General features: G+C 44.8%; 1 protein-coding gene across 4 annotated transcripts in view; it reads right to left on the reverse strand.

Annotated features, from left to right (window-relative positions):
- The window catches only part of HIPK2 (homeodomain interacting protein kinase 2), a 208,278-nt gene that overhangs the window by 177,543 nt on the left and 13,078 nt on the right, over window positions 1–17,657 (reverse strand). The window lies entirely within an intron of this gene.

Raw genomic sequence — 17,657 nt, forward strand, 5'->3', positions numbered from 1 at the left:
AACACTGCAGGAGTGACCCTCCTGCCTTCAGAGAAGGTGCTCTAACCTGGGCATCATTGACTTCTTAATGCTGGGTCTATGCGTCCCTGCAGGCGGGACGGGGCAAGTACACACAACCTGAGAGACTGAGGTTCACCTGGACCCACAGACCCAGCTTCCCCGCTCCCTCCGCTCCCGCTCGTTCGCCTGCCCCATCTCTCTACCGAGTACGGCACCGTCTAAGACGATCTGGACTCCGAGAGGAAGCCCTGTCTCAAGCATCTTTTTAGCAAAGCATCTAGAGATGTCTGCTTGTATTTACCTCTCTAGGACTCCCACCAGAGCCCCACTGGCTCCCCTGGTGGCTCAGATGGTAAAGAATCTGCCTGCAATTCGGGAGACTCGGGTTTGATTTCTGGGTTGGGAAGATCCCCTGGAGAAGAGGATGGCAATCCACCTCCGATATTCTTGCTTGGAGAATCCCATGGACAGAAGCTACAGTCCACGGGGTGGCAAGGAGTCGGACACGACTGAGAGATGAACACTTTCACACTTTCAGAGCCCCATTAGGTGAGGACAAGGCCACACATGGGGGGCACTAGCAAACCCAGGGTGACCAGTTAACCCAACCTTCCCCTGAGCCTCAGTAAAGACCCAACACCTCAGTCTTCTCCCCTGGGTCCTTTCCCACTGTTACTCTTATGTTCTGGATCCACAATGCCCAACATGGTGCCATTAGCCACAGGCAGAAACTAAAATTTTAAAAATTTCGTTCCTCAGCCACACTGGCCACATTTCAAGTACCACACAGCCACACAGGAGCATGGGGCTACCAGGCTGGAGGGCATGGATCTGGAACACTATAATCAGTAAGAAAGTTCTGTTGGACAAAGCATTTCTGCACAGTGAAACTTAAACTTAGAGGGGACCAATTTTTTTTTTTTTAAACCATCACCTTAAGTATTGAAGGGCTTCCCTTGTAGTTCAGTGGGTAAAGAATCTGCCTCCAATGCAGGAGACTTGGGTTTGATCCCTGGGTCGGGAAGATCCCCTGGAGAAGGAAATGGCAACTCACTCCAATATTCTTGCTGGGAGAATCCCACGGACAGAGGAGCCTGGGAGGCTACAGTCTATGGGGTCCCAAGAGTTGGACACGACTTAGAGACTAACCCATCACCATGTCCTGGAGAAAATATATTTCCAACCCTAAAGGACAAATTGCTTTCCTTAAAAAAAAGTCCAGCAAGGCAAAAGGCCACCTCAGAACAATGGCCCTTACACAATAAGCATTCACTTTCTTCAGAAGGCGGTTTGCTTGTCTGTGCTTCTCTTCTTTCTACGTCCTGAGCCCTCAGCCCTGCATCCAACTCCTGTGCCAGTGGAAACAGTAACCCGAGCGTATGACTGACTCTTGGTCCTCTCCGGGGTTTACGCATCACTGTTTCTCCACAGGCTCTGTTTGAGCTTGTCAGAGCTACTGGGACCCAGGGCCAGAAACTGGATGACTGACAACAACAGAAACTGACTGATCACCTAGATGACAGGTTCAAGGTCAAGGAGTCAGCGGGGCTGGCTCCTTCTGAGGCTTTGAGGAAGGATGTGTCCCACATCCATCTCCGAGCTTCTGCTGGCTTCTGGAAACCTTTCGTGCTCCCTGGATTGAAAATGCATCACCTGAAGTCTTTCAGTGATTTTGTCTGCCTTTCTGTTCACATATGTTCTATCAAGGTGCAAGCCTGTGTCCACATTTCCCCCTTTTAACAAGGATACCAGTCATATTAGGGGCTTCCCTAGTGGCTTAGTCGTAAAGAATCTGCTTGCCAGTGAAGGAGACCTGGGTTCAACCCCTGGTCTGGGAAGATCCCCTGGAGGAGGGCATGACAACCCACTCCAGTATTATTGCCTGGAGAATCCCCATGGAGAGAGGAGTCTGATGGGCTACAGTCCACGGGGTTGCAAAGAGTTGGATATGACCTAGCGACTAAACAACCACCACCAGTCATACAGGATTAGGGTCCCCCATTTCAGTATGAACTCATCTTAACTACATCTGTTGCAATCCTATATCCAAATGAAGTCATGTTCCAGGGACTCAGACTTCACTGCTGAAATCTGGAGGGGGACGCAATTCAACCCATAATGGGCCCTCAAGCCTCCAAGAAAAAGCACTCCTCCTGGCACACCATCTGTTTTCCATTCTCCTATTAATACGAGAAGATTCAGAAGAAGCTACTGAGGTTTGTGGGAGCAGGTGGTGACCCAGGCGGAAGCTTATTCCACATAATGCTGTTTCCATTATCCATCAGGGCAATTCAAGCTCACGATACTAGATTTAACAAGGTCCAAAACCAAAACCCAAAACCTGGACTTTGACAGAAGTGCCAAAGGAAAACTGTCACAGTTGTCACGGTTCCCAAATCAGTGCTGGGAAGTTCCTCCACACTCATCCAATCAAACCATCTCACTGTATAGGTACGATCTCCAGGTAGCATGACAAACAGATTGGGGAAAAAAATCTCTCCTCACTCAGACTCCTTATCACAGTGCTGCTTTCCAGTTATCATACAAGTCACTGCCCAAGCTTATCAACTGTGGTCATCAAGGACAGAAAGTCATCCACCAGCCCAGGGACCCAGAAAGGTGCTTTGGTTCACAGCCTACACATCCGAACTGCAAGATACAGGAGAGTTATCTATAAATCCAGGCATCATGGAGCAGAGAAAAACAACAGGCTTCAGTGCTAGAAAACCTGGGTTGACTTCCAGCTTCAACACTGATGAAAGATCTTGGACAAAGTAATCAACCCTCTCAAGCCTCGGTCTACCTATCTGTAAAATGGGGAGTGGACTTCCCAGGTGGCACTAGTGGTAAAGAACCTGCCTGCCAATGCAGGATATGAAAGGGACACAGGTTCGACCTCTGGATTCGGAAGATCCCCTCGAGGAGGGCAACGACAACCCATTCCAGTATTCTTGCCTCGAGAGTCCCATGGACAGAGGAGCTTGGTGGGCTATGGTCTGTAGGGTTGCAAAGAATCAGACACGACTGAAGCAACTCAGCACACACAATATGGGGAGCATGAGACTCGACTCACATTATGTTGAAAAAGACCTGATGATGGTCATCAATCTTATAATGATGTTTACTGAGCACTGACGATGTATTCACGGGGTAGGGTGCCACCATTATGCCCACTTTTGAATGTGCACACTTAGGCTTAGAGTTGAGAGTTAGGTCCCTCTGATGGCAAAGTCACACCCCTGACCATTTCGTGTTAGCCCGGCTACATAGTGGGAGCTCTATAAATGATCGTTCCCTCTGTACCCCACCCCTACTCTCTTCTGCGCTACTGAACACATTGTATAACAACCCATGCCAGGCTGCCGCCCATCACTGCTCACATCTGCACAAGGGTGAAAAGGTCATCGAACGTCATGCAGAATAAACATCACCTGTCAGGACACAATCACTGCCTCATGTGACACTTCCCCAAACCCTGTGAGAGTGTGCTAGGTCGCTTCAGTGGTGTCTGACTCTTTGCGACCCCATGGACTGTAGCCCGCTAGGCTCCTTTGTCCATGGGATTCTCTAGTTGCCACGCCCTCATCCAGGGGATCTTCCTGACCCAGGGATTGAATCCGCATCTCTTAGGTCTCCTGCATTGGCAGGTGGGTTCTTTATCACTCGGGCCACCTGGGAAGCCCCTCCCCAACCCTTCCTCCCCGATAAACTCTTACTTGCCGCAAAACATTCCTGGCGGTTAGAGGAGGCATCGCTGCCCACTCGTCCCTCCTCTGCAGGTCCTGCCCTGTTCCTGCTCATTCCCACCCTCCATTCACACACTTGAGATGACGGGATGGGACTGGGTGGTCTGGCTTTTGAGGTCCCCACTCTTTTGGAGGTCCCCACATCATAGAGATGACACTGTCCTTGGGTGAATGGTGGTTTCTTGGTTATAACCTCATGGTTTTAACTGTTAGGCTTTGTCCTTGGGAGTGGTTAAATAAAGACAGATATTAGCACAGTTTTCCACCCAATTATCCTATTTACAAAAATAGAACTCTCCTCTGTGAGTGTTTCAAATAGAGTCCTTAATTTCTAGAGAAGATGTCAACTTTACCAGGTCGATTTCCAAAGCCTCAGTGAGCTAGAAAACAACATGGTAGGCAATGGAATATAACCTCAAACCATCTCTTCATATGTGCGTGTATATATGTGTGTGAACTCTCTCTCTACACACACACACACACACACACACACACACACACACACACACACACGTGCATGAATGTTAAGTTGCCTCAGTCATGTCCAACTCTTTGTAACCCTATGGACTGTAGCCCACCAGGCTCCTCTGTCCATGGGATTCTCCAGGCAAGAACACTAGAGTAAGTTGCCATGCCCTCCTCCAGGGTATCTTCCCGACCCAGGATCAAACCCGCATCTCCTGTGGCTCCACTGCAGGTGGATTCTTTACTGCTGAGCCGCCAGGGAAGCCCCATAATATATACATGTATGTATACACACACACACGGTATCTCATATTAACATATGTACACACACATATACAGGCTTCCCTGGTGCCTCAGTTGGTAAAGAATCCGCCTGCAATGTGGGAGACCCATGTTCGATCCCTGGGTTGGGAAGATCCCCTGGAGAAAGGAACGGCTACCCACTCCAGTATCCTGGCCTGGAGAACTCCAGGGACTGTATGGTCCACGGGGTCGCAAAGAGTCGGACACGACTGAGTGACTTTCACTTCACTTTGCACACATATACACACATACCTATTCACACACACACACACATATCTCTGTTAAAGGAAGTGATGGCTGTAAAGACTGATGGACACAGAGACCAGCATTTCCACTGGGTATTTTGGGCATCGCATCATACCACACCAGCAGGCGGCCAGAATGCCACCGACTGAGCCGCGTTCTGATGTTATGCCTGGCACTTCCAATGAGGGCTGATGTGAGAAGCAGCTCTAAGAGCCCAGCTGTTCGTTTGCTGTGGGGATGCTCAACACCCCGGTCGCGATACCACTCGGTTCTTCCTAGATAAAAGTCCACAGGCAAAATTGAGTTTCAAAGAACAAAAAAACTCTTTGCTTCTCTTGAGGATGTGGGACGTCTTCCTTCTCTGGCAAGAATTACTGAAGTAACCACTGCTCTTTGATCCTGTGAAGCTCTGAGACGATGTGAGGCCCAGCTGAAGCCAACGCAGGGGTCTCACTGTTGGCATATCTGAGATTCCTTTTTCCTCCTGGCTTTGAACTTCTATATTGATTTGCGTTTTTCCCAGTTCTGCTCTTAAATTCCTTTTTGTATTGCACGGGTGATTATAGTCTATGAGTTTATCCTATAAAGCCGATCATAATTTGTAGAACAAGATGAGGTATAAATAATTAATTGAATAGAACCCAATTGAAATAATTATCATAGTAAACCAAGCCAAATTCAGAAACTGCTTTAGTTTAAAAAAAAAAAAAAGACACAATCAGAACAAAACATTAAAAAAACTAACATGATGCAGCAGACACTCTAAGTTGCCTTCCTCACAGCCATCTCTACTTTCTTCTCCTCTGGCAGAGCCTGGATCTGGTTCACACATCACCCTCCCTCGCTTCCATCACCACCTCCCACCTTCCCCCTCGGGACTCAGAATCCAATCCTGATGAGTCTAAGCTGACGGCTTCCTGAGCCTGGGAGTCCCTGATCTGGGCAGGGCACGTACCCGGTTCTACCTGAAGGCAGAGGAGAACAGCTGAGGGCCGTGAGGAAGGCTCCTTGTTTGGTGAGTGTTTACCTGGATGGATGCAACCACAGACAGATGGATGGACCAGTGGATGGATGAACACACATGGTTTGCTGTTGGGCCAACCACACACAATAATTTTTATCATCATTAAGTGCTGGACACTAAACGCACCCATTGGGAAACACAGAGTTAAGTGAGAAATGAGGAAGAGCTGGAGGAGGCAGACACCCTAAGAAATGCACCCTCCTGAGAACACTGCTCCAAACATGGCCCTCCAGCTTCTCCCTGGAACGTCGGGAGGCCTCCAGAGTCATCTGATTAACGCTTTCAGAAACTCTACACAAGCACCAAATCCCCCCCTACCCTGCCGCCCACTAACAGATGAACAGCTCTTGCCCTTCTACGAAAGAATGCAGAGGATAGGGGTCCGGGAGGCCAGGGGAGATTTGTACTCCACTGGGCAGCACACCCTGGGTTTTCTCTGGACCAGGTACAAGTGCCCCCCAGGTTTAAATGAACTGCTCTTCAGGTCATTGACAATGCTGTCTTTTCTATCTTTTCCACAGCTACACGCATCATGCTCAGAAACAAGCATAATATTTTTAATGTACTCCACTCCACCCACACCTCCGCCTCTTCCCACACACTGATCTGTCTTCCTTTTGGCCAGGTGGGGGCTGTGTCTCCTTCCTCTCCACTGCCCCCATCCTCTGACCTCAGGGGTCAGTCGCTCCGACTCTGAGTCTTTGCGCCTCTTGTGGTCCCCATGACACCGTACCGTTGTCCTGGAGACGCCCGAGAGACGGCACATCAGAGCTCTTCCCGCCGCCACGTGGCCTTGCACACCGCAAAACCAAGTCAGGCTCCTGTGCCATCCAGGAACCCCACCGCGGGACCTCCCTGCCCTGTGACTGTCTCACTTCCACACTCACTCACTCTCTCCCTTATGCACTAAGCCACAGCCATCTTCCTTCCAGACCACCAAGAAGCCAAGCATCTTCCTAAAGGCACCCGAAGCTAACTCCCTGGGGTCAGGACCACGACACCCAATAGCCCCTCATGCCTTTAGGTGTTTCCTTAGGAGGGAATGATTCTCCAAAGTCATCTTCTGTAAAGCAAACCCTACTTCTCACTAGTCTGTACTTCCTCGCAGTAGAAATGAAACACAGCCATAAAACTGCCGAACACATGGGGTACTGGCCGCACCTGCTTGGCTGCAAGGTGAGGTCGAAAATTCCTTAATTTACAATGTCAGTCCAACACCAATGCTACAGCCTGAACGTCTGCACATCTGATTTAATCGCAAGGGGACCCAGGTGACAGACAAGGCACAAGTGAGGACAGGTTTGTCCCCATGACCCGGCAGTCAACGCCAATCCCATGTCCATCTAAGCTGGGAGACCATGGGTGGCCGTCTGTCCCAAGGTCCTTCGGTACCTTTTAGGTGTCTTCTCTTCTGTCTCTGGCTGAACCACTTAACGCAGGGCTCTACACCCAGTGGGCCTCAACTGCTGCTGTAAGGTTGACTGCTGAGAGTAAAGTGCTTGCAACTGGCTGCCTGATCACAGGAGAGGGCAGCAAGCTGTCACCGGCACACCCTGAAGAGAAGCCTCTGGTTTAAGACGAGTGGCAGGTAATGAAAACCCAGAGTCCAAAGGAGCTCGGTTGAAGGGGCTGGCTTATCAGCTGAACTGAAATCAGAGAGGATGAGCAACCATGGGAGGCTTCTCCATGTCCTGCTGAGGCCAGCCCCAACTCTCTCTCTCTCAGGTGGCGAATGGTGAGTGCAAGAAGAGAAAAGGGAAGAGATGACTGGAGAAAGATAGCCAGTGTCATAAGTGATAGAGCAAAATTCCAACTTGGGACCACCCAGACAGGTATCTCTCAGTCCAGCATGCATGCAAAATACCTCGTGCATCATAGTAGCCGAACTGCTTGAAAATTTTCTTAGGTTGAGCACAGTAAGAGAAACACAAAAGTAAATCTTAATCTCTGGCTCCACGCTTCTGAAAATGACCACTCTGAGGGTGGAAGCATGGTGTGCTGGTGCTATGGGCATGCACGCATGGGCAGGCATGAAAACACACCCATGCATACACACATGCAGTTAAAAAGGTGAAACTGTTGCTTTAATTGTGCCAATCACGGGACAGGGAAGGCGCCAGGCGAGAAGGCATTTGAAGCAGATTGCCCCATTTAGGGAGATATGATTCTTGGAAGCGAAGACTGGCACCTTTCCTAGACTAAAGGTTGCACTGAATATCCGAGGAGCAGGAGGGCAGCAGCTGGGCTGCTCAACCTGACTTTTCAGCGGCGTGGAGGACAGAGGGGAGCCGCTAGGAGCCAGGCTCCCTGCTCCGGTCCAGGGTCGTATCCAGGTGATCCCCATGTCCACATCCTAAGAGAGCGGGTGAAAGCTGGGGGTCAGGCCTGAACCACAGGACTGGGGAGAGAACACAGCACGCTGGGCGCCCTGTCCTTTCATTTCAGAACCATGTGAAGAGCGACAGTGACTTTATCCAAGTCTCTCACAATGACAGGAGGAGCATGAATGGGAGGCTACTCCATGCGGTCACCTAGTTTGGGGTCAGGGAAACATCCAGCTGAAGCTTCATCTGTGCTGGTGGAGAAGAGAACTGATGTATCAGCACCTCTGAGTGGAGGGCATGAGCAGAGCTGGACCCTTACTTGTCAGACACACCGGGACTGTACCTTCTCTCAGGAGGAATTCTGAAGGACACCAAGCTCAACTTCTCCAGCGGTCCCACCAGAAGGTGCTCATTTCCAACACCTCAGCAGGAAAGGAGTCTCTGATCCCCAGCACTGTCCACGTGTAGAGACAGTTCAGCATGAAAACGTTCTTCCTGAGGGTCTGATTACATGTGCCTCCTGTGGCTCCTCAGATCACGGGTTCCAAGTGGGTCCACAGCTACTGTTTTGACCCACCCTGCCTTTCAGATACTGCTTCTGCCTCCCATCGTTCAATTCTCAACTAGTGCCTTTCAGACGAATGTTTTCTTGTAGCTGATTCAGATGCTTTAGGGCCATATTCTATCCTACCGTTCCCGTTTCTCAGGTTCTTTAAGGAAATCTATTTAAATGAAGGAATCGGTGAATTAATCAATCTGTCTCTTTCTCCCACCCTCAACCCATACATGCCTAATAATATAAGGGTAACCTTGTTGAAAGTCACATCTTTTGAACAAAATTGAGGCAATAAAAAATTCCAGTATTGTCAATCTCAAAACCCTTGGAGAGTAATCAAAAGTCTCCTGTAAACACACACACACACACACACACACACACACACACACACACACACACACAATCTTACCTATTTTTATAAAGTATCTTTCTTCATACGCTGATATTGAAGAGAAATAATTTGTATTCAATCTTATTTTTCTGGCATTAAATTATTTCCCTTTTCTATAAAATATATTTTTAAGTTATGCTATTTTTTCAAAATTTTTATTATACTTTTTTTTTTAACAGCAATTTTAGGTTCACAGCAAAACTGAGCAGAAGGCAGAGATTTCCCGTGCACCGCACCCCCCACCTACACTCATTCATCAGCCATGTGCTCTTTAATGTTCTTTAATGTTTCAGGCTCGCTTGAGACCTTGATCTTTAATGCACCACTTTTTTTCTATTGTTAAATGTGATCTGTAACCACATAACCACTTTATAAAAGAAATTCTGGAACACAGCCCCTGGTAAACGTACAACTTCTGAAATATTCCTGAGCTGATCTATCTCATTTAAAACTCCCTTCCCAGGACCAGAACACCTTTACCTAATTTCTCATGTTTATCTTATGTATCTTACAAAGAAGTCTCCAACAATAGAATCTAGGGCATAATATCATCCTCCTGCAAAGATAATGAGTCTCCTAGACATAAGTTTCAGCAACTCTCAGTCATTCATGCTAATGTAAGAGAAGGTAGCATTGGCCATCACAAACCATATATCACACAAAATTGTTTTCACAGGGCTGTTGGATATAACACACAACTTTCTTTTCTAGAGAAAAAAAAGAAAAATCCATCCTCTAATTATATTCTGCCTAGGGTAAAATAATTAATTTATGTGTGCTAAACCACACAGTAACTTTTAAAAGTAGAGGTGGTCTAGAAATATAATAGATCCAATCATTCATTTAAGAAGCATCTAGTAACACCAAATATTTGCCAGGCTACTGGGGACTATTTAGGCATTAGGGATTTAGAACTGAAAGCCCACTCCAGTCCTCATGAAGTCTCACTAGAGTGGGTGACAAAAAGAAACTAAGTACACACAGAAATTCGAAAATCAAAGCCACAAGGAGACACTGCTTCACACCCATAAAGGATGGCTATGATTAAAAAAAAAAAAAAAAAGACATGAGCTACAAGATGCAAGAACTTACACTAAATGAAAGAAACCAGGTACAGAAAAGATCATGTGTTGTATGACTTCATTTATATGAAATTGTGTAACAGAAAGTAGATTAGTGATCTCCAGGGAATGAGGAATGGGACTAGGGAATAACTACTCAGGGGCACAGAGTTTCTTTCGGAAAAAGTGAGGGAAACGTTATAAAATTAGATGGGGTAATGACTGCACAATTCTGCATGTATCTTAAAAACCACTGAACTGTACTCTTTAAATGGTGAATTACAGCTCAGTAAAGCTGCTAAAAATACATATGGAAATCAACAGTCTTCATACATATAAACAACAACCAATTAGAATACAATGAAAGACTATTTACAAGCATAAACTTAAGATGTAAACTACATAAGCTTTAAGCAAACTTTAAACATTACTGAAGTACACAAGAAGAGAACACATGGAAAGAACACACGAACTCAGATAATATTCAATGTCTTGTAAAGATGTTAATTCCCTCTGAGCAATTTATAAATTTAATGTGATCCCAATGGAAATACCAACAGATTTCTTCTAAAATCAAGACATGTTGATTCCAAAGTTCATATGGAAAAACAAACAAGGGGAACAGCCAGGAAAACTCTGAAAAGAGCAATGAGGGAAAACTAGTCCTTTCATATAATAAAAGACAATATATATCTCAATAATTAGCAACAGACAGACCAATAGAAAAATAGAGAGTCTGGAAATAGATCCCTGAGCCTACAGGAATTAAATATACGATAAAGTAGACATTATGATACTGTGGAAAAAATATAAACTTTTAAGTAAATGGTGTTTGGACAATTGTATATTGGAAAACTATCAGGTTGGCACCAAATCTCAGAGCATACCCTGTATAAACATCAAATGAACAAAGATATAAATGGAAAAACACAATCACAGAAGTACCAGAGGGAACTTGAAAAAGGTAATGTCTTTCTAACTCTGACTCAAATGCAGAGGCTATAAACAAAAAGGTAAAAGTGATTACATAAAATTAAAAAGATTTTTAAAGGGCAAGAGACACCACCATCAGTGAATGAAAACATATATGACCAACCAAAAAAAATATTTACAACTCATATCACAAACAATATGTAAAGAGCTCTTAGAAATAAAGGAGAAAAAGATCAACAACAGTAGGAAAACAGTTTGCATAAAAATAAATACCAATGGCATTTAAACAAATGGAAAGATGCTCAACCTCACTTATAATAAAAGAAATACAAATTAAAACTACATTGAAATACCATTTCTCACCCACCAGCAAAAATCCAAAAGTGTGACCACAGAGTCTATGGGCAACAGTCTAGGAATCGGGCACATTCACATATGGCTTGTTCTAGTGAAACACGATACAAATCCTAACTGAAGGAATTTGCCATTGTCTTTTAAAAGTTACAGATGCACTTACCCTCTGACCATACAATCCCACTTACAGGATTCTGTCCCACAGATGCACCTGCATGAGTATGCAACGACATGTTTATAAGGTGACACACTCCAGATGGTTTGCTAACAGCAGAGGGCTGGATGTAATTCAAGATTATGTTAATATTCCATTAACCTGATATGTCAACAAAACAGGTACTTTGTGGCCACAAAAATGACTGAGGATAATCCCTACGTACTAATATAGAGAGAGTTCCAGAAGATATTCTTAAGAGAAAAGTTAAGATGTAGAACAATGTTTATGTTACCTTTTGTATAAATGAATGAGTGTACACAAACACACACACTCTCACACAATTTAAATTTGCAAAACAAAAGAGTCAAAGGGTCAAGCAAGACACTAATAAAAATGGCTATCCTGAGAGAACAAAGTAAAAATTTCATTGTGCATATATAGTTGATTCTTTCTATATAGTTTAAATTTAACTATTTTAATTTTCAAACAAAAAAATGTAGAAAGAATAACATATTAAATTCCCACAGACCTGTCATCTACATTTAATATTGGTATACTTTTGACCTTTTGGTCATGAAAACGCATTACCTCTCTCAAAAAAGTTAAATTATAAAATTTCTTAATTACAATTTCAAAGCTGAAAGCTACGAACCTAATTATATGCTAAACTGTGACATAGTCACCTTGATGAAAAATTTACTTTTAGAGATTTCAGAACACAGTTTTAATTACACAATTGACCCTGGAACAACACGGGTTTGACCTGCATGGGTCCACTTATACACTGCTATTTTTCAGTAAACATATTGACTTTTTTTTTTTTTGTAGATTTGCAACAATTTGAAAAAACTTACAGATGAACTGTGTAGCCCTAGAAATATAAAAAAAATCAAGAAGAAGTTAGGTTATGTCATGAATGCATAAAATATATATAGATATACATGTAACATGAAGAGGACATGGCAACCCACTCCTGTATTCTTGCCTGGAGAATTCCATGGGCAGAGGAGCCTGGCGGGCTACAGTCCATGGGGTCGTAAAGAGTCAGAAACGAATGAATGACTAACACACACACGTGATATACAAAATGTGAGCTAATTCGCTGTTTATATTGGTGGTAAGGCTTCCAGTCAACAGCAGGCTATCAGTAGTAGGTTCTGAGGAAGTCAAAAGTTATACACGAAATTCTGACTTTGAGGGGGGTAGGGGTGGGGGTTGGTACCCCTAACCCTTGTGTAGTTCAAGGGTCAACTGTATATCCATAGTTGGATGCATGCTAAGGAAAAGACAAAAATTACAAAGATGTGTTAAACTTTCTTCTGTAGTTTTAGCATTTGTAATAATATAAATATTAGTATTCCAAAACTTAATTCCTATATTTAGAAGGAGAAATAAAGATTTTCTAGAATAAAGATTTTCTTAGAGAAAGGAGTTACAATGATAAAATTGAGGAGAATAAGTGAAAGCACAGGGTAATTAAAACTAAATTAAATATGTATCTAAACTCTCAATTTTTAACTACATGTACTTTCCAGTTCTGTCCACTGAAATTTTCTAGGAAAAAAGTCATCTCTGTAGCAATAATCACTCCTAACGTTCAAACTGTGGTCTCTAACACCACTGTCTAATACCACTGCGAAGTCCAAGACGAGTCTGGGGCATTTGTGCCATTTAGCAGGAAAGCTTTTCAAGATGGCAGAGGTCCTGTCAAGAGGTCACATGAGCTAGCTGAAGGGGTCTCACTGCCTAGAATTGTCACAAGAAGACTAATGATTAAAACATACCAAATCAATAAAAATCCGTGACTACATGGTTAAAAAAGGCAGAAAAACACTCATTTCTCACTATTTTAAATGGCTATTATGCAACTTCTTACTTTGACAATTAATGATTAAAGGCTGCCTGCATGTGTGTGCTCAGACACTTAAGTCGTTTCCGAATCTTTGCGACCCTATGGACCACAGCCCGCCAGGCTCCTCTGTCCATGGGATTCTCCAGGCAGGAATATTGGAATGGGTTGCCATGCCCTCTCTTAATGTCTCCTGCATTGACAGGCAGGTTCTTTACCACTGGCAAAACCTGGGAAGCCCAAGGAAAGGGTGCGTATTAGCAAAGATCCTCCCTTACCAGTGGGAACTATTATTTCAGGGTAACCAGATGGCCCCAATGCAAGAGGAAAAGCTTTACTTTACACAGGATATCAAAGAATTGGGAAAACACCATTTTACAAAACTTAATGAAATGTATGAGTTCAGGAAGCCAAGAATGATCATTTGGTGCAATAACCCCTCAGAAAATGGTCTGTATGCCAAAGTTACACCTCACAGATCACTTTTTGGTCTCACGGGGGAAAAGGGGAATGGACAGGGGAGGGTCCAGGCTGTCATAACCCTCATCCAGAGGTTAATCTGAGTATCACTAAGAGTGGGTCCCTGGACACTGAAGCTGGTGGCCAGAATCAACGCTGGGGTATTCTAGTCCCAAATGACGAACCTGAATTCATCGAGCCCCTATATACAGGATACAGGTGATGAAGAATCAAACTCAGCACCACCCAAGGAAGAAACCCTGCTCATCTAGAAGACAACAGCTTCTATGGGCAACTGGCCCATTTCTTCAGAGAGAGAGAGAGAGAGAGAGAGAGAGAGAGAGAGAGAGAGAGAGAGAGAATGTGTGCCAGGCGGGGAAATGAAAAGAAAGTTACGACCAGATATAGTATGTAGTGCGTGGCCCTTGATTAGATACTGATTTCAACAAACTGGCTTCAAAGGACATTTGGGAATCAATAATGGAAAACTGAATATGGACAAGGTAAAGGAAAAATAATGTGCTGAAATAAAGGTTGGAAACTGTTCATTGAAAAAAAAAAAAAAAAAGCCAGTTACAAAAGCAGATCTTTTACTACATCATTTTGGTGTAAAAGAGTATATGTACATATATATGCACAGAAAAAGACCTACAAAGTTAACAGCGGTAATCTCTAGAGAAAGGAAAGAGAAAGGAGGGGTGTGTTTGCTTGCCTTTCTTTACTTTTTTGAATCTCCTGGCTGCACTACATGGCATGTGGGATTCCAGTTCCCTGAGCAGGGTTTGAACCTATACCTCCTGCACTGGCAACGTGGAGTCTTAACCACTGGACCACCAGGGCAGCCCTTTGCTTGCCTTTTTCTTTTCTAACTTTTTATGATGCCGTAAGTGATGTTTCTATAGTACACCTCTTGAAGATTTTAAATAAGGTTTTAAATTTCATCACTGCTAATCTATGAAAGACCATCTAAGATGATGTACGATCTTCCTAAAATATGCTAAGTGGTCTGTCTATCGTGAGCAGGCAGAGTTCTTGGAATGCTCCTCAATTTGGAGCTTTGCTGCTTAGACGATTCTCTGAGAAGACAAAGATTTCTTCCCCAGGCTATAGCAATGCTGTAGGAAAAAAACTAATACCACTTAAGGTCTGAGAGGGGTGGGTTGATGCTTTTAGAGAAGAAATTAAAGTCAGTGTTCAAAAGGGGTACCACAAATGCCTCGTCAAGCACACTTCACTTTCACTTCCCTCGTGTGAAAACGTTACCAGCAAAGTTCAAACAATCTTTCGGAGAAAAGGGAGACCAACAGGACTGAACACAGCACTCGAGTCCCATGGAGAAAGCCCTGGATTAGGTGTACCTGATGGCAGAGCCAGCCTCTGACAACAGAGACACACATTCACACCCACAGAGAGATTCGCTATCAGAATGACTTTCTCTAATCATCACTCTCAAATTGAGAAGATACACTAGAGGCTCTAGACGGGTGACTTTTCCAGGTTTCTATACAGAGAAAGATCTTCATACAAAGATTGGTACAAACAAAAGTATGCTCCACAGTCACGCGTGCTGCTTTAACAAGTCTTGGGACGTGTCTGCAATGCATGTGAAGGCAGCTCAAGCAGAGAAGACAGAAACGACAGCTGAGGCTCTATCTTCCTTGAGTGTGTGGTCCGATGGAGCAGGCAGATGGAAAACAAACACACCCAAACACATGGGTGCCTGAACATGCCAAGTGCCACGAAGAAAAAGAGCAGGGTGTCCTGAGATCAGAAAGGGGGCATGTACTTTACAGGAGGAAGTGACATTTTGGTTGTGACTACAGAGTGAGCGGGAGCTGGCCAGGCAGAGGGTGGGCGAGCCTTCCACGCCAGACTGTGAGCAAAGGTGCTGAAGCAGGAAGGAGCAGAGGACGGTCTCCCAGGGGCAAAGGGCAGGCTGACCTAAAGTGAGGCTGCAGAAATCCACAGGGGCTGTGCGGTAGCCATGTGACTCAGGATTTGGGAGTTTACTCCAAGTGTCAGGGGAAGCCGGCTGGCCACCCCTATTGTGACTCCAAAGTGGTCACATCTGAGTTACACTTAAAATCAACGTGGAGATTAGTTGGAAGTTCAAGAATGAATGGGGGGTGGGGGTGGGACGGTGGGACAGGTCGGGAAGGCAGTGCAGAGAAGATGCGAAGCTGGGTTAGACGGGGCTGCGTGCGGACTCAGTCACTTCAGTCGTGTCTGACTCTTTGTGATGCCACGGACTGTAGCCCGCCAGGCTCCTCCTCTGTCCATGGGATTCTCCAAGCAAGAATAGTGGAGTGGGTCACTGTGACCTCCTCCAGGGGATCTTCCTGACCCAGGGATGGAACCCATGTCTCCTGCAATGCAGGTGGATTCTTTACCCTCTGAGCCACCTGGGAAGCTGAATGAGGCTACAGGGGTCCAAACTACAGCCTGAAGGCAGAATTCCGCCCAAAGCTGGTTTGTGTAAACAGAGCTTTAGTGGAACACCACCCCGCCTGCTCATTTACGTATGGTCTACAACGGCTTTCACTATCTGGGCAGAACCCAGTAGCTGTGACAGAGGCCATTTGGCCTAAAATATCTGCTACGTGGTCCTTTAGAGAAAGCCTGCTGACCAATGGACTGGCGGGTGGCAGTGGAGAGAGACAAAGTTCACTATGTAAAACTGATTGTCGCTATTTGCAGATTCCATAATCTCGCTAATATTTATCTGTAACTTCAAAATCAATCCTCGGCAGGTACTTTCACAGTCACCCCGGGCATGCACACACTGTCAGGAAAAATCTGGGCTGCCTGATGCCTGATGCCTGTGTTCCCAGCCGAGGTCAAATGAGGTCGAGCTCCGACTTCTTGTTTCAGCTCTAACATCAACACTATAAGCAAGCTTACTTTCCATGGTCTGTTTAGTACCACGTTTTTCACATTTGGGGGTATTTTTTGTTTGGGATTTTTAAAAGACCCCCAAGCATCATGATGAATGGGTGTCTAGTGTTTCTAAGTGTGAGCAGGCTGAGATGTGTCTTACAGAAAAATACATGTGTTAGGTAAGCTTCATTACACCATGGGCTATAGTGTTGTGGGCTGCAAGTTCAACGCTAATCAATCAACAGTATGTATTAAAGAAGGTGTCATTAAACAAAAACACACATAAAACACAAGGTTCTGTAGTGATCGGCTGATGAAAATATGACCAGAGGCTCACAGGAAGCCAATCCTAGGGGCAGGGGTTCATCGTCCCCTAAGGTGGCACCCGCAGTGACTTCACAGAGTGTAACCACAGTGAAAAACAAGAATGGCTGTACTGGGGAGGCAAAAATCAATACAATTCAGTGAAGGATTAAATATAAAGTAAAATGAAGTTAAGGATGACTCTCTGGTTTCTGATGTGAACTACTGGGTGGAAGGAGATGCTATTTATGGAAATAAAGATTTCTCGGAGAAGTACACATTTAGGGTGGTTCATCAAGATTTTTCTGTTTTACACATTAAGTCTGAGATGCTTGTGAGACATCCAAATAGAGATGTCATGTAGATTGTTGGCTTTGTGACTTTGGAGCTCAAAAAAGAAGTCTAGGTAAAGACACAACTTTGGGAGTCGCTGATTCATAGAGGTGGTGTGTGAAAGCCCTTGGGGATGGTCATGACCCCCAAGAGCAGGAGGAACTCTGTGCCTTCCTGAATTAGCGGGCAGGTGAACTTAAATCTTTATCAAGGTGCTTTGATTTAATATGAAAACACTTAGGGGAGGAAATTAGGTTAACCTGGTGGTCTGTATCT

This window comes from Dama dama, chromosome 18 (genome assembly GCF_033118175.1).
Source record: "Dama dama isolate Ldn47 chromosome 18, ASM3311817v1, whole genome shotgun sequence".
Taxonomy (NCBI): domain Eukaryota; kingdom Metazoa; phylum Chordata; class Mammalia; order Artiodactyla; family Cervidae; genus Dama; species Dama dama.